The sequence below is a fragment of the Pan troglodytes genome, chromosome 13 (assembly GCF_028858775.2).
Source record: "Pan troglodytes isolate AG18354 chromosome 13, NHGRI_mPanTro3-v2.0_pri, whole genome shotgun sequence".
Lineage (NCBI taxonomy): Eukaryota > Metazoa > Chordata > Mammalia > Primates > Hominidae > Pan > Pan troglodytes.
In genome coordinates this window covers 101,897,497-101,916,239 of record NC_072411.2, presented here as the reverse complement: position 1 = coordinate 101,916,239, position 18,743 = coordinate 101,897,497, and the positions used below count along the sequence as shown (strand labels likewise).

The following is an 18,743-nucleotide window of genomic DNA, read 5'->3' as shown; positions in this document are numbered from 1 at the left end:
GAGTAAAACTGCTGTTACAAAATGAAGCACATCACCACATTTCCATCTAATGCGTTATACTTCATGAGTCTCCCAGGAGCCAGAAAAACACAACAAAGTCTTTAAAAGTGAATCCAGATGTCGGCCATCACCATAGCAGTGCTTTAATTATCAAAAAACAAATAACTCCTTAGGTACAGTCTAAGCAGGTGTTTGTTCACAGAAAACAGAAGAGCTGAAGAAACAGCTGTGGCATTATATCTGCTTCAAGACTAGGGAAGAAAATTACAATCTAAATGACAGAGAGACTACCCAGGGAGAGCATAGAAAAATCACAATTATTAGAATTTTGCAAGTATTAACCTATATGACATAATGACTGATTAATATTAATTACTCCATTTTACAGATGGTAAAACTAAGTGCCTTGTATTATAGTCATGCCTCATTCAAAACCTGTCAGTCTTTGACAAGTTCACTACATGATGAATTTATTTTACAAGATCCTTTATGCATATCATATAGTATGGGCTTGTTTTTAAAATATATATATATATTTTAACACAAATAATTTTTGTTTTATGAAACTTAGAAAATAAAAATTAGCAAAAAGGAAACCTTTAAACCATCTCTAATAACTGCTAACTTTTTAGATGAGAGGATTTTACATCTGGATCTATGGTTAGGCTTCACAGGATCTGTGAACCTCTGAACTAACTAAAAAATGACAGTATGTTTTTTCCTGGGGTGAGACTGTATATACCTTTCATCAGGTTCTCAAGGGTCTATCATAAAAATTAATAACTCTCCATTCTCTAGATTTTATATGTTTGACTAGAAGACCAAAGATTCATTACAGCTTATTAGTCGCAGCTTGAGAAGGAAGGTGGCCTTTGTCTAAATGTTAAATGGGCCCAAATAAATAGTAATCTCTAAAATTTGGCTTAGCTTTTGTACAGCAATCTTTCAAAATTACTGAATATTAGGAAAATATTTCCTTTCTTCTTTAAGATTTGTTTCTGTGCATGTTTTTGTATGTGCAATCTCACAATTACCTGATGGACAAGAAGAATAAACAGATGCTTTTACAGCTCGCATTGGCGGGAAGTTCTGGCACAAATGAAGTATCTATAAGGAGCAGCAGAGTCAAGGTGGTGATCCTGTGGATGAATAACTGAAACCTGATATACTTGACAGCAGAAAATATAAAGCAAATTGAAAAGGAGAGAGTGTGGAGATAAATAAGAAAATGAAAGAACTGATAAAGTCACTTGGATTAAAAAACCTGGGAGTAAGGGCTTTGTTTATGATTGAACTTAAGAGAGAATTGAGGGACCACCTACCTTTGATGTTAACGAGAAAGTAAAGAGGAAACATATTTAGAGATACCCTTTGGTGAAAAACAGAGATGGATGTGTCATTTGATGCATCACATTATTTATTCAACAAACTCTTAGTGAGAACTTACTGTGTATGAAAGACTGGACTGAAACATATATAAGAAATAATTTTTGGCCCAAGGAATTTATAGTATAATTGAGGAAACAAATACAAATCACTTCTGCAAAGTAGCAGAGACACAGATGAGGAATTGTAATGTTTGTAAAATCAAAGTGGTGGGAGTAGTCAAAAAAGTGTTTAAAGAATGGTATTCAAAATGGGCCTGAAGGCAGAAATCAGACTGGTTGTTACCTGGAAAATAAGGAGAGAAAGGACAAGGCAGGAGAAGAGAACAAGTACAAAGGCATGTGGGGGTAGGAAGGCATGGCATGGGTAGAAAATGCCAGTTAAATTGACATTGTGGGAAAATAACGAGTTTAGTGTGTGTGGGCATAGCAAATAATGACTCTGGTTTCGGCAAAACCCCAGGGGAAAGAAAATGAGATCCTGAACTATGGCAGTAACAGAGGGGAGAGGGAAAAGAGGATTAACTAGAGAAATATTTAGAAACTAAGAATCTCAGGATTTAGTACTTCTTGGGGAAGCCATCGTGAATGCTGGCTCTCAAGCTGCATTATCAACAAACAAAAATATTGATACCTTAAAGTTAAAGTCCCACCCTCCTTTTAGAGACTGTAAGACATAGTTCTATCTTGTCTCACATCTCTACCTCTGTTAATCTCCATTTGGGCCAAGCATCCTCAACATGCCTATTCTCATATTCCTCCAATTACAACCTCCAGGGTCTTCATGTTGCAGAACTCACGGAGTTGGATTCTATGTGAATTGTAAATCGGGTACAAGGTGCATAATGCCCTATTTACCTTTTCCTTAGCTTCCGAATTCTTTCATCATGATCTCCAAAATGCCACCCAGCATGTCTAACTCTGCGATCAACAAAACACCGTATGACCTCAACCTCTTTCCTGAGGTTTCTTGCATTAATGGAAGTTGCCCTGAGCTCTGATGTCCTTGCTTCTCTTGCAGCCCTCCCACGTCGAAGCTGTTTTTTCCTTCACCTTTTTTTTAAAGTATTTTAAAATTTATTTTCATGCCTTTAACACCTTATGAATTTGTGTGAATCATTCAAGATTACATCTGCCTTCCTTTCAAACTAGCTATGAGATATTTGATTCTCCTTGACAAACTGTTCATTCTACACAACTGGCAATCTCCACAGTTCATTCTCTCAGTTGGGTTGATTCCAACCTCCTCAGAAAAGGGTATCAATGGAATAAGGGTTTTTAATTTTTAACTTTTTTTTCTTTTTTTTTGAGACAGAGTCTCACTCTGTCACCCAGACTGGAGTGCAATGGCTTGATCTCGGTTTACTGCAACCTCCACCTCCCAGGTTCAAGTGATTCTCCTGCCTCAGCCTCCCGAGTAGCTGGGATTACAGGCACCCACCACTATACCCAGCTAATTTTTGTATTTTTAGTAGAGATGGGGTTTCACCATGTTGGCCAGGCTGGTCTTGAACTCCTGACCTCAGGTAATCCACATGCCTCAGCCTCCCAAAGTGCTGGGATTACAGGTGTGAGCCAACACGCCTGGCCCAATTTTTTATTTTTTATTATACTTTAAGTTCCGGGATACATGTGCAGAATGTGCAGGTTTGTTGCCTAGGTATACACATACCATTGTGGTTTGCTGCACCCATCAACCCGTCATCTACAGTAGCTATTTCTCCTAATGCTAGCCCTCCTCTAGTCCCCCAACCCCCAACAGGCCCTGGTGTGTGATGGTCCCCTCCGTGTCCATGTGTTCTCATTGTTCAACTCCCACTTATGAGTGAGAACATGCAGTGTTTGGTTTTCTATTCCTGTGTCAGTTTGTGAGAATGATGGTTTCCAGCTTCATCCATGTCCTTGCAAAGGACATGAACTCTTCCTTTGTTATGGCTGCATAGTATTCCATGGCGTATATGTGCCACATTTTCTTTATTCAGTCTATCATTGATGGGCATTTGCCAAGTCTTTGCTATTGTGAACAGTGCTGCAATAAACATACTTGTACATGTGTCATAGTAGAATGATTTATAATCCTTTGGGTATATACCCAGTAATGGGATTGCTGGGTCAAATGGAATTTCTGGTTCTAGATCCTTGAGGAATCACCACACTGTCTTCCACAATGGTTGAACTAATTTACACTCCCACCAACAGTGTAAAAGCATTCCTGTTTGTCCACATCCTCTCCAACATCTGTTGTTTCCTGACTTTTTAATGATTGCCATTCTAACTGGCATGAGATGGTATCTCATTGTGGTTTTGATTTGCATTTCTCTAATGACCAGTGATGATGAGCTTTCTTTCATAAGTTTTTTGGCCACATAAATATTTTCTTTTGACAACTGTCTGTTCATATCCTTTGCCCGCTTTTTGATGGGGTTTTTTCTTGTAAATTTGTTTAAGTTCCTTGTAGATTCTGGATATTAGCCCTTTGTCAGGTAGATACATTGCAAAAATTTTCTTCCATTCTGTAGGTTGCCTGTTCACTCTGATGATAGTTTCTTTTGCTGTGCAGAAGCTCTTTAGTTTAATTAGATCCCATTTGTCAGTTTTGGCTTTTGTTGCCATTGCTTTTGGTGTTTTAGCCATGAAGTCTTTGCCCATGCCTTTGCCCTGAATGGTGTTGCCTAGGTTTTCTTCTAGGATTTTTATGATTTTGGGTTTTACCTTTAAGTCTTTAAGCCATCTTAAGTTAATTTTTGTATAAGGTGTAAGGAAGGGTTCCAGTTTCAGTTTTCTGCATCTGGCTAGCCAGTTTTCCCAGCACCATTTATTACATAGGGAATCCTTTTCCTATTGTTTGTTTTTGTCAGGTTTGTCAAAGATCAGATGGTTGTAGATGTATGGCATTATTTCTGAGGCCTCTGTTCTGTTCCATTGGTCTATATATCTGTTTTGGTACCAGCACCATGCTGTTTTGGTTACTGTAGCCTTGTAACATAGTTTGAAGTCAGGTAGCATGATGCCTCCAGCTTTGTTCTTTTTGCTTAGGATTTTCTTGGCTATATGGGCTCTTTTTTGGTTCCACATGAAATTTAAAGTAGTTTTTTTCCAATTCAATGAAGAAAGTCAATGGTAGCTTGATGGAGATAGCATTGAATCTATAAACTACTTTGGGCAGTATGACCATTTTCATGATATTGATTCTTCCTATCCACGAGCATGGAATGTTTTTCCATTTGTTTGTGTCCTCTCTTATTTCCTTGAGCAGTGGTTTGTAGTTCTCTTTGAAGAGGTCCTTCGCATCCCTTGTAAGTTGTATTCCTAGGTATTTTATTCTCTTTGTAGCAATTGTGAATGGGAGTTCATTCATGATTTGGCTCTCTATTATTCATGTGTAGGAATGCTTGTGATTTTTGCACATTGATTTTGTATCCTGAGACCTTACTGAAGTTGCTGATCAGCTTAAGGAGATTTTGGGCTGAGATGATGGGGCTTTCTAAATATACAATCATGTCATCTGTAAACAGAGATAATTTGACTTCCTCTCTTCCTATTTGAATACTCTTTATTTCTTTCTCTTGCCTGATTTCCCTGGCAAGAATTTCCAATACTGTGTTGAATAGGAGTAATGAGAGAGGGCATCCTTGTCTTGTGCTGGTTTTCAAAGGGAATCCTTCCAGCTTTTGCCCATTCAGTATGATATTGGCTGTGGGTTTGTCATAAATAGCTCTTATTATTTTGACATACGTTCCATCAATACCTAGTTTATTGAGAGTTTTTAGCATGAAGGGGCATTGAATTTTGTTGAAGGCCTTTTCTGCATCTATTGAGATAATCATGTGGTTTTTGTCATTGGTTCTGTTTATATGATGGTTTACTTTTACTAATTTGTGTATGTTGAACTAGCCTTGCATCCCAGGGATGAAGCCAACTTGATTGTGGTGGATAAGCTTTTTGATGTGCCTCTGGATTCGGTATTTTATTAATTGCCAGTATTTTATTAATGATTTTCGCATCAATGTTCATCAGGGTTATTGGCCTGAAATTTCTTTTTGTTGTTGTATCTCTGCCAGGTTTTGGTATCAGGATGATGCTGGCCTCATAAAATGAGTTAGGGAGGATTCCCTCTTTTTCTATTGTTTGGAATAATTTCAGAAGGAATGGTACCATCTCCTCTTTGTACCTCTGGTAGAATTCAGGTGTGAATCTGTCTGGTCCTGGGCTTTTTTTGGTTGGTAGGCTATTAATTACTGCCTCAATTTCAGAACTTGTTATTGTTCTATTCAGGGATTCAACTTCTTCCTGGTTTAGTCTTGGGAGGGTGTATGTGTCCAGGAATTTATCCATTTCTTCTAGATTTTATAGTTTATTTGCATAGAGGTGTTTATTGTATTCTCTAATGGTAGTTTGTATTTCTGTGGGATCAGTGGTGATATCCTCTTTATCATTTGTTATTGTGCCTATTTTGTTCTTCTCTCTTTTCTTTTTTATTAGTCTTGCCAGCAGTCTGCCTATTTTGTTGATCTTTTCAAAAAACCAGCTCCTGGATTCATTAATTTTTTGAAGGGTTTTTCATGTCTCTATCTCCTTCAGTTCTGCTCTGATCTTAGTTATTTATTGTCTTCTGCTAGCTTTTGAATTTGTTTGCTCTTGCTTCTCTAGTTTTTTTAATTGTGAAGTTAGGGTGTCGATTTTGGATCTTTTCTGCTTTCTCCTGTGGGCATTTAGTCCTATAAATTTCCCTCTAAATACTGCTTTAGCTGTGTCCCAGAGATTCTGGTATGCTGTGCCTTTGTTCTCACTGGTTTCAAAGAACTTATTTATTTCTGCTTTAATTTTCTTATTTACCCAGTAGTCATTCAGGAGCAGGTTCTTCAGTTTCCATGTAGTTGTGTGGTTTCGAGTGAATTTCTTAATCCTGAGTTCTAATGTGATTGCACTTTGGTCTGAGAGACTATTTGTTATGATTTCTGTTCTTTTGCATTTGCTGAGGAGTGTTTTACTTCCAATTATGTGGTCAATTTTAGAATAAGTGCAATGTGGTGCTGAGAAGAATGTATATTCTGTTGATTTGGAGTGGAGAGTTCTGTAGATGTCTATTAGGTCTGCTTGGTGCAGAGCTGAGTTCAAGTCCTGAATATCCTTGTTAATTTTCTGTCTCGTTGATCTGTCTAATATTGACGGTGGGGTGTTAAAGTCTCCCATGATTATTGCATGGGAGTCTAAGTCTTTTTGTAGGTCTCCAAGAACTTGCTTTATGAATCTGGGTGCTCCTGTATTGAGTGCATATATATTCAGGATAGTTAGCTCTTCTTGTTGCATTGATCCCTTTACCATTATGTAATGGCCTTCTTTGTCTTTTTTGATGTTTGTTGGTCTAAGTCTGTTTTATCAGAGACTAGGATTGCAACCTGTTTTTTTGTTTGTTTGTTTGTTTTTTGCTTTCCACTTGCTTGGTAAATATTCCTGCATCCCTTTATTTTGAGCCTATGTGTGTCTTTGCACATGAGATACGTCTCCTGAATACAGCACAACGATGGGTCTTGACTCTTTATCCAATTTGCCAGTCTATGTCTTTTAATTGGGGCATTTAGCCCATTTACATTTAAGGTTAATATTGTTATGTGTGAATTTGATCCTGTCATTATGTTGCTAGCTGGTTATTTTGCCCATTAATTGATGCAGTTTCTTCATAGTGTTGATGGTCTTTACAATTTGTTATGTTTTTGCAGTGGCTGGTACCGGTTGTTCCTTTCCATGTTTAGTGCTTCATTCAGGAGCTCTTGTAAGGCAGGCCTGGTGGTGACAAATTCCCTCAGCATTTGTTTGTCTGTAAAGGATTTTATTTCTCCTTCACCTATGAAGCTTAGTTTGACTGGATATGAAATTCTGGGTTGAAAATTCTAAGAATGTTGAATATTGGACCCCACTCTCTTCTGGCTTGTAGGGTTTCTGCAGAGAGGTCTGCTGTTGGATGATGGGCTTCAGCCCTTTGTGGGTAACCTGACCTTTCTCTCTGGCTGTGCTTAACATTTTTTCCTTCATTTCAACCTTGGTGAAACTGACAATTATGTGTCTTGGGGTTGCTCTTCTCAAGGAATATCTTTGTGGTGTTCTCTGTATTTCCTGAATTGAATTTGGCCTGTCTTGCTAGGTTGGGGAAGTTCTCCTGGATAATATCCTAAAGAGTGTTTTCCAGCTTGGTTCCATTCTTCCCCTCACTTTCAGGTACATCAATCAAATGTAGGTTTGGTCTTTTCACATAGTCCCATATTTCTCGGAGGCTTTGTTCATTCTTTTTCATTCTTTTTTCTCTGATCCTGTCTTCATGCTTTATTTCATTAATTGATCTTCAATCTCTAATATCCTTTCTTCCACTTGACCAATTCGGCTATCAATATTTGTGTATGCTTCACGAAGTTCTCATGCTGTGTTTTTCAGCTCCATTAGGTCATTTATGTTCTTCTCTAAATTGGTTGTTCTAGTTAGCAATTCCTCTAACCGTTTTTCAAAGTTCTTAGCTTCCTTGCACTGGGTTAGGCATGTTCCTTTAGCTCAGAGGAGTTTGTTTCACCTGTTTTTTCTCTACCCCTGAGTATCTTAGGGCTAAGAGTTGGAATAGATGTCTTTGTGTCCCATTGTTGCTTTGAAACCATTTTGCTGCCACCTTCCTATAGGTTATCTCTTTCCTCAAAATTCATTCCCTCTTCTTCCCCCCTTATTGCTAATATTTAATGTCCTCCCTCCCCTTTCATCCACTGGAAATTTTAGCTTTTGGTTCATAGTTCACGTTTCACCTCCTTCTGCTTAAAATTTTTTCCTTGCAGTTAACCCATTCTACACCTGCTTTCTCAGTTCCTTGATCTCACCTCCAACACCTTTTCTTGCATTTCATTCTGGGCACACTCCCATAGCCATTTCCCAAATTTATCAGAACCGAAGTCTGCACTATCTCTGAAATCTTGGCTGAAATATTCGACTTTTTGATTAATATCCTTTTATTTTGTGCTTTTTTTTCTGTAGAACTCCTATAGCCACAATTTGTTGATTTAATGCAGACTCTCAATACCTTAACCCACTGATTTTCATTATCGATCAACCTCTTCTTTATTCTACCTTCCTATTTGACTAGCTTAAATTCTATGGGTGATTATTATGACTCTTTTGTTAATACCTAGCTTTACTTCTTTATTCATTCCGCTTGGAGAGGTAGAGAAACTTGTCTGATTGGAAAATTTGGGAAGAATATACTGGGCATGGTTAGCTCAATTTATTCCTTTTACCTGTTCTCTGCAGGTGGGTAATAAACCCATAAATTTCTCTGTAATCCTCTGACCTTGTGCCAAGATGGGAAGAGGTTCTGCCCTGGTGCAGTGCTGCACTGTGGGTGGGTGAATGTGCTAATTCTGGGGTTTGGTATTAGGAAACTCATTTGCCCACACATGTAAAGTATATTCATTAATATATCAGCTTAATAAAGGTGATAATTTGGCTTCTTCTATCTTATTTCTTTGTCTCCTTTCTCAGTTGTTCAGAACTCTAGCAGGGAAGATTTTGGTTAATTTAGTTTCCTCAAAGTCCTCAAATTCATATCTCCCTTCTCTCTTCTCTATATTGTTAATATAAACATGAGCAGTATTTTATGAATTATTCTGCACTTTATTCTTTTCGCTTAATTATATATCTTAGAATTCTTTCTCTATCATTACAGACAAATTTACTTATTTCTTTTAATAGATACATGGTATTTCAATATGTAGTAGTACCCCAAAAATGTATCATTTATTGAGACAGTGTTGCTATTGATGAACATTTTGGTTTTCTGTCATTTGATAATACAAAGTGCTACAACTGAAATTACTATATATACATTTTCTGTGTGCATGAGAGGAGAGGTTTTTCTGTGTGCACTTTAGGAGAGGTTTCACACTAAATTCATAATTATAAACTTCAATTGAGACAGTTAACATGACCTGGAAATATTATTTTATTTACCAAGTAAGTGCAGTTTTCCCCTTTGAGTCAATTATTTTATACCTTCCTTCCCACTCACCTGATGACAATATTTTATATTTAATTTGAGGGAATTCATCAGAGAGGAGCACTCTCATCTTCCCACTATCAAAATTTGTAAACTTAACTATGTATGCCATCTTTTCTTTCCTTCCCTAGCAATGAAGGATATGTTCCTTCTCCCACCATTTGTGTTCTGGATCCTACATCTACTTTCCTCAAGCCCTTCATCTTTTCAGTTACGCCTTCCCTGTCCTGTATCACCACTCTTTCCCATCCACATTTAAAAAGAATGCTTTTTAAAGCCTTTCACTATTGGTTATCCTCTAGCTACCACCATTTCTATGAATCCTTTCACAGTAAAACTTCTGGAAAATTAGCTTTATTTCTCACTTCTTATCAATTCTTCAACTCAGTCCTGACTGGTTACTATACTCATCACTTCACTGGCACTTCTCTTATTAGAGTCATCAACGATGTACACGCTGTCAGATGTAAAAGATATGTCTGTGTCTTCATTTAGCCCAGCTTCTTAGCACCTTTTAAAATACTTAAAGACTTTTTCCTTGAACACTCTTTTTGGCTGTCTTCAGAGAAATTGCGGAAACCATATTCTCTTGGTTTCTCAACTACTTCACTACCTGTTCCTTCTCAGTCTGTTTATCTTTCTTTACCTTTTCTCTAAATACTGAAATAAATTACAGTTCAGTTCTAGGCTCACTCTTCTTCATACATTTTTTATACATTTTCTTCCTAAGTAATCTCATTAATTACCAGAGTTCTTTTTTTTTTTTTTTTTGAGACAGGATCTGTGTTGCCCAGGCTGGAGTGCATTGGTACGATCATAGCTCATGGCAGCCTCCCCCTTCCCGGGTCTCAGGTAATTGTCCTGCCTTAGCCTCCCAAGTAGCTGGGACCACAAGCACGCACCACCACGCCTGGCTACTTTTGTATTTTTTGTAGAGCCAGGGTTTCATCATGTTGCCCAGGCTAGTCTCAAACTCCTGGATTCAAGCCATCTGCCCACCTCAGCTGCCCAAAGTGCTGAGATTACAGGTGTGAGCCACTGTGCCCAGCTTTATTACCAGTGCTTTTAATTCCCATCTATAGACTGATAAGTCCAAAATTTATATCTCCAACTCAGAATATCTTTTTTTTTTTTTTTTGAGACAGAGTCTCACTCTGTTTTCCAGGCTGAATGCAGTAGCATGATCATAGCTCACTGCAGCCTGAAACTCCTGGGCTTAAGTGATCCTCCCACCTTAGCCTCCTGAGTAGTGAGGACTACAGGTTCATGTCCAGCTAATTTTTGTATTTTTGTTTTTAAATAAAGACAGGGTGTTGCTACAGATGTTGCCCAGGCTGGTCTTGAACTCCTGGCCTCAAGTGATCCTCCCACCTAAGCCCAAAGCACTGGGATTACAGGTGTGAGTCACCATGCCCAGCCCAGAACTTTTCTTTTCACATATTCTGTTATTTAGGTAGAGTTGTATCATACGAGCATTTAATTTACATGCTGACTTTGAACGCTCTTCCTAATGTAAGTTTTAAATTTTAACTGACATATCCACTTGGGTGTCTCACAGACACTCAATATGTCCAAAATGGATATCTTTGTTTTCCCTTAAACCTGTCCCTACTACCTTCAAACTTCCTTGTCTCAGTCAACCAATCCAGCATCCTCCCAAATTCTGATTACCAAGATTACCCATAAATCTTGGTGTGATATGTACTTAAAATAAAATCCACACTTCTTACCATGACCTAAACATTGTATGACCTACGTGTTATCCATATTTCCAATGTCATCTCTTTCCATTTTCCCTTTTGCCCATGGTGTTTCAGCCATACTGGTCTTTGATTGCCTAGAACAACCCACCTCTGCAGCTTTAGGGCTTTTGCCTTTCTCTGCCTGATTCACTCTTCTGCTGTTTTTTGGCTAGGTCCTTATTTTTTCAGGTCTCAATTTGCACCTGTCTAAAGTCTTTCCTGACTTTTCTATTTAAGGTAGGTTATCCTCTTCCCACTACTATATTCTTATCTCAGCCTTTTGTGGAGTTTAACTTGAATGTATTGATCTAAAACTCAAAGAAGAAGGCATGTACTAATTAGGGAAGAATGCACATGGGCATAGGTAAATTTAGGGAACAGATGGTGTATTCGTCTGTTCTCACACTGCCAATAAAGGCATACCCAAGACTGGGTAATTTATAAAGGAAAGAGGTTTAATTGATTCACAGTTCCACATGGCTGGGGATGACTCATAATCATGGCTGAAGGTGAATGAGAAGCAAAGTCACGTCTTACATGGCAGCAGGCAAGAGAGCCTGTGCAGGGGAACTCCCGTTTACAAAACCATCATATCTCATGCGAACTATCACAAGAACAGCACGGGAAAGACCTGCCCCCATGATTCAACTACCTCCCACAGGGTCCCTCCAACAGAATGTGGGAATTATGGGAGCTGCAATTGAAGATGAGATTTGGGTGGGGACACAGCAAACCACATCAGATAGACAAGATATTGAGTTTCCTGCGAAGAAGGAAACAGGGCTATCAATTGAGAGTAGGGGCCTTGAGAATGGTAGAACTTTGTAATAGCTACTTGGGGTGAGAGGTGAGGTGAGATAGGGCATTTTCACCAAATAATTGGCAGAGTATTGTGTAAGAGAATTGGCAGAGTACTAAGGCTCCAGCTGAGACCAGTGTGAATTTTTTCCACAAGCTCAGGTGTGCAAAAAATACCACGTTATTTTTTTAAAGGCAATTTAAAATTAATTCTAAACCTCAAGTTAATGAGGGTGGAGGGTAATCCATTCTCAGTCATTATTGGGACTCCCAGAGTTGTCCAAAAGCCACAGGTATTGTGGAGCCCCCTTTTGACATCCAGATATAAATTACCAATCAGCTCATAATGCTTACTGCTGAAATAACCATTGCTACCAACCCTTGACCAGCCCTTTAGATCCAATAACTCTGCTGCCTGCTTGGGGAATAGAAATATGTTTCTAGTTAGTAGTTCCTGTGCCTCTAGTCCAGCTTTCCTACATATCCTCTGATGTCTTACCACATCTCTGGTACTAACATTCTGGGATCTGACAACTTCTGACCTTTCCCAACAAAAGATGTAATATCATGGTTATAACTGTGCCTGGAGAAGCAGATAAAAAGAAAAATTTAAATAGTGTTCTAAGCCAGATTGGAGAGAGTCGTGGAGCATATAGTTAACTCTAATAATTCGCTAAGAGATGAGCTGCAAGCTAGTGGGAAGTACAGAATCCTATTTTGCCAAATCAGGTAATTAAGTTTTGAAAACATTTACTGTAAAACTTTATAAAATGTGCAGTTTGAAATATGTTAGCAACACATTTCCTGGGAAACTAAATTCTAGAGGATCAGCTTGAGTATAGTCTCAGCAGTTGACGCAGCAAGCAGAGCTCAGCTGCAGTGGATTAAGGATGGCTGCAAATTCTTTGACATTCCTCCCATGGAGAAATGGGGTCTAATTCCTTAATCCTTTAATCTAGACTGGATTTAGTGACTTGCTTCATCAATGGAATACACTCAAATAACATTTTGGAATTTCTGAGACTGTCATAAAAAGCTGAAGGGCTTCTATTGGGCTTCCTGAAATGCTCCCTTTTGGATCCCTGAGCAGCCATGTGAGTTTAACTACTCTGCAGGAGAGAGTATGTGAAAAGGAACCTACCTAAGCCCAGCCTCCTTGTCATCCACAGGAAGACACCAGACAAATGAGTTACACTGTTTTGGACTCCCCAACACAATCCAGCCACCGGCTGAATGCCACCAAATTACCTTCTAGTTAAAGGTTTATGGAGCAAACGAATCACCTATTCAATATCTGCTTGAATTTCTGACTCAAAATACATCAGGTATAAAATGATGTTTTTTTTTAAGCCATTAAGTCTTGGGGGAGTTTATTATAAAGCAATAGATAATTTTGAAAATAAATAGAACAAGCTGAAGTCCCAATAAGAACTCCATGGTTTCATTTATTTCTTTGATAGAATGGTCTTGGAAGTAACATCTAATTTTGACTGAGGTATCATCTCTAACCAGTGATCTATAAAGCAGTTTGGGATCTCTAGCCTGCCCATGATCATATATATATATACACACACACACACACAGAAACATATATAACATATATATAAACATATATATGCGTATATGTGCCCCATAGTTAGGTAAGTCAATTTACAATGATGAAGTAAATCGAATTCATAATAATAACGGTTAGGTTTAGTGATAAATTTTGTAATTACTGCTGTTATGTTTGTGGATTTTTTTTCTTTCTTTGAGACAGGTTCTTGCTTTGTCACCCAGGCTGCAGTGCAGTGGTACAATCATGACTCATTGCAGCCTCAATCTCCCAGGCTCAAAAGATCCTCCCACCTCAGCCTCCCAAGTAGCTGGGATTAGAGGCATGTGCCAACACACCCAGCTAATCTTGTATTTTTTGCAGAGACAGAGTCTTACTATGTCACCCAGGCCCGTTTCAAACTTCTAACCTCAAGTGGTCCTCCAACCTTGGCCTCCCAAAGTGCTGAGATTACAGGCATGAGCAAACACCCCCAGCCTGTTATTTTAAGTATTTAAAAAGTTAAAGAGGATTTGATATATTAGCTTGTGGTTTAAATTAGGAAACTTTAAGACAATTTGATGCTAGACTTAAGATTTTAATTTGAAATATGTAAGATAATTAAATGTTTAAATAGTGCTTGAATGTTTAAGATAGCCCTGATTGAACACATGAATGAGTTTCATTCATTAGACTAATAATAGTTATAAATCTTAGATTTTGCTTATTGAAACAAGTCTGCCTTGTTAGTTGTTTGAAGTGGCTCAGATAAACATATATCTTAAATTTGTCAATATAGTTTACAATGGTTAAGATAATTTTTTTGTAAGTGGGGGATTAACTGTTTAAGGAATTTTAATTTTGAACTTATAAATTAATTGAACATTAATCAAGAATAAATGAAAGGATTTTTATCCTCCAGCAGATTGGTAATGATTTAAAAAGTTGGGAAGATGAAGACCATGTTGCTTGAGGGAATGTAAAGCAGTAGAATCATTTGAAACACTATTTGGCATTCCTTACAACCCAGTGATTCTACTCCTAGATATTTACCCTAAAAAGATTCCTACATGTATACACTAAGAGATGTGTCCAAGAATGTTCACAGTACCCTTGTTTGCAATAGCAAGACAAAACAAAACAAAAACTGAAAATAACCCAAATGTCTATTCACAGGAGCAGGGTCATATAAATTGTTATTTATTCAAATTGTGGAATATTATAAAGCAGTGAAAAACAAGTTAACTATAACCAGATGGAATAACTTTGGTGAGTCTTGGAAATATAATGTTGAGTTAAAAAAAGCAAATTACAAACAAATGTAAAACATGACACCATGTAAGTTTGAAAGCAGACAACTGAACAATATGGTTTAGGAATACACACATACATTTGTGGGCAAAGCTATTATAGAGAGATCTAAGCACATTCTACCAAGAAAAAAAAAAAACCTATTATGGAAAGCAAGGGAACTGTAAATATGAAAATAGAAAAGGTAGTTGTTTTTGGAAGGAGTGGCAGAGGAAGAGAATGTAATCAGGAGGGGCTCAAAGGACCTAAAAGGCAATGTTCCTTTTCTTAAGCTGGTTTGTGGCTACGTGGATGTTTATTATTATTATTTTTTGGTTTTTCTTGAGACAGGGTCTCGCTCTGTCACCCAGGCTGGAGTGCAGTGGTACGATCACAGCTCACTGCAGCCTTGACCTCCCAGGCTCACGTGATCTTCCCACCTCCGCCTCACAGGTAGCTGGGACTACAAGCCCTTGCCACCACACCCAGTTCATTTGTTTATTTTTTGTAAGGACAGGCTCTTTGTGTGTTCTCAAGTTGGTGTTGAACTCCTGGACTCAAGCAATCCTCCTGCCTCGGGCTCTCAGTGTGTTGGAATTACAAGCATGAGCCACCACACCCAGCAACTGTATTATTCTTTAAATCATATATGTATACAGTTTTATAGGGCCGGGCCCATGGCTTATGCCTGTAATCCCAGCACTTTGGGAGGTCAAGGCAGGTGGATCACCTGAGGTCAGGAGTTCGAGACCAGCTTGGCCAACATGGTGAAACCCCATCTCTACTAAAAATACAAAACATTAGCCAGGTGTGGTGGCAGGCACCTGTAATCCCAGCTACTTGGGAGGCTGAGGCAGGAGAATCGCTTGAACCCAGGAGGCAGAGGTTGCAGTGAGCCATGATCACACCATTGCACTCCAGCCTGGGCAGCATGAGTGAAACTCCATCTCAAAAAAAAAAAAAAATATATATATATATGTATATAATTTTATATGTGTCATTTTATATATGTGTGTACACACATACATACACATATATTTTTCTGTAGTATTGTAACCAAGCGGCTTAGCTTCCAACCATGTTTTAAAACTTCTTTTCTTTCTTCCTTTCTCCTTAGTCTCATGATGTAGCTTTGAGACAAACTACAATTGTTTATTTCTTCCTCTTGAAATATAGCCTCAGAATGTGCTGTGAACCTCCACTGCCTTCCCTTTCCCACTTTATGCTCCTATGCCTTATGCATATTTATTAACCCAAATGCTTGTTAACGCACACCATGCTCACTTACCTGGTCATATCTTTAGAAGCCTCAGGGGCTGGATCCTGACATGAACCAGACACCTCCAGAATTCTATCCCAAGCAAAAGATTATTTCAAGGCCAGAACTCACTCCCTGCTGGAGACTGACTACAAGATCCACTGAGATTGATTTGTAACCTGATTGGGCCCACAGTGATGCTAGCCCCTTCACCAGATGGAACAATAATTCCAGACAAGCCATCAGAGCAGGTCACACCACTTGACACCTTCTCGCCCCCTTGCCTCTCCTGCATTCCAAACCCCTCTCTTTAAAATCCCCATGTTCCCTCCGTAAACTGGACAGTGCCAATTGTTGGAAATAATTCTGGCACTCTTTTCCTTCTTAGCATGGATAAAAAGATTCACCCTCTTTTTATCACACCTCACTCTTGTTATTTTGGCTTCTTTCTACAAGTGGTGAGCAACCGGGCCCCCTTTGCTGGTTATAGTATGAACTATTTTTTTTTTTTAATCTACAATAAAATAAAATACATTCATTAGATTTCAGAGTGGTGTTTAATGGTTTAAGAAAAACTAGTTTTACATTTGCAACTTGAATATATTAGATATTATTAAAAGCACCACAATTGTTAAGTACTGCAGTACCTTTTCATCTTTGAAAGCCCTTTAGAACATTTGAAAACTCCACTGGCATAGTTGATACCTTTCTGGCTGTCTTTTCCCCCTCCCCATTGGGAGCACCTACCATAATATTGATAGAGTCAGGAGGCAGGGAAATTCTTAGCAGAAGAGGGTGGGTATCTGGTGAGGGCCCCACTCTCAAGCCTGGAACCTGGCCCAAAGTGTGAACATGCATTCCTGTTTTCCTGCTCAAATGTTGCCTTTTCCAAAACCACCCATGGCCTGCCCCACCCCCATCCTGTGCCCATAAAAACCCCAGTCTCCACCAGCAGAGAGCAGAGGAGAGGAGAAGCAGCTGGATGTCAGAGACTGCAGTTTGACGTTGGAGAAAAGCAGCTTGACTTCAGAGGGACAGCTTGACAGCATGGATTCAGAGAGGAGAAGATCACCTTCCTGCTCCGCCCCCTTTCCAGCTCCCTTTCCCACTGAGAGCCACTTACACAGGCAATAAAATCCTCTGCATTCACCACCCTTCAATTCATTCATGCAACCTGATTTTTTTCCGGATGCTGAACATGAGCTCAGGTACCATGGGTGCAGATGCAAAAGGCTGTCACACTGACCCTGTGCCCTTGCTGGCAGAAAGCAGCTGCCTCATGCAAAAAGGCAGAGGGCCACTGAGCTGTCAACACGTAAGCCATCTGCAGATGGCAAAGGTAAAAGAGAGCTGACTGTAACACTCCTGGGGCTTCAGGGGTCACCAGTTCCCCTTGCCTGGATGCTGCTTCAGGAACCACACGGAGTTTTGCTCCTGCTGGTGCCCAAAAGCACTCACGCCAGCTCCTGCACCCACTCACCTGTGTGCTCCCTCCTTTGAGGGGTTGAGCACAACCCCTCACAGTTTGAGTAAGTGGAGTTTGCCCCTGTGAACACCAAAGTGGCTGGCTAACTCCAGAGCCCATACTCCAGATCCTGCCTGTGAAGGGATCAGGGAAAATTTCCTGCTTCAATATCTTAGATGAATTTTGGCTTTTACAAAAGATAGAGCTTGTTGAATATAAGTGACTTTTGCTTTTAAACTAAACTAAACAGCTACACAACTCTTCTGACAAAGGGAATACACAGCATGGCTTCTTGCTTGAAATGTGGGGGGAGAGAAAACGGGGAAATATAGGGAGGACAGGCACAAACTGATAAATTAACTTTCTATAGATGTTTTATACTTTTATAATTTTTCCACATTCAATTTTTTTTTTCAGGATTTTTAGCGTTTATGTAATCTCTTTCTATCAGCATATAGTAAATAACACATTCATTTAAAAACCCCATATCCTGTCTTAATAGCATTCATAGCCAGAAGATTTTCTTCTCTCACAATTTTTTTTTTTTTTTTTTAATTTGCTTAAAATTGGTCTATCCCTGAAAGTCAGTCTTTCATCCTGGCATCTGAGTCCATGAAAAAGCCTTAAGTCATCCCTAGTGACTTTATAATCAAATTCCCTTCAACCAAATCCTTGTGTGGGCATTTGCTGACTTAAAAATTTCCCAACTGTGAATTGCCCTTTAGGTTCTGGGTTCTGTGCTCTCCCTTCAGAAATTGTTTAGTGTTTTTCCTTCAGCAGAATTTTCTTTTTTCATGGATCTTAAGGGAATAATTAGGCATGATATAAATTCCAGAACCTCTTTACCGTTCTTTTCCTGCATTTGACATTCAATTTTCCTCTCCTATTTATTCATTCATTGTGTCCCTGTACCTTTTGCTACTTTTCATTTTGACTCCTTTTCTCTGTGTGTAAATGTTCATTCCCTGATTCCCAAAGTAAACGCATGACATTTAGTATAATATTTGGTTGCTTTTCTGCCCCCACATTTCTGCTGCATCTTTGTTTTGCTTGTCTCCAGCCCTTTTCAGTTTGTTTGTTCATACCTTTCTCATCTCAAACATAATTTATCCCTTTTACCAAACATTTTCTCTTGGTGTTACTCCTTTTTAAGCTTTGATTCTCTTTTTGTTTGTCACGACTTACAAAAGTTTCATCTGGGACAAAAGCAATAGATTGGCTCTCTGAATTCTCATTTGGTAT

The 18,743-nt window shown here is 38.8% G+C and overlaps 1 long non-coding RNA gene across 1 annotated transcript in view; it reads left to right on the top strand.

Annotated features, from left to right (window-relative positions):
• The window catches only part of LOC104005317 (uncharacterized), a 28,663-nt gene extending 15,459 nt beyond the window's left edge, over nucleotides 1-13,204 (top strand). Inside the window, exon 5 of the long non-coding RNA XR_010150183.1 lies at nucleotides 13,124-13,204. This is a non-coding gene — a long non-coding RNA (uncharacterized LOC104005317). The remainder of the gene's footprint in view (nucleotides 1-13,123) is intronic.
• Nucleotides 13,205-18,743: the final 5,539 nt, after the last annotated feature.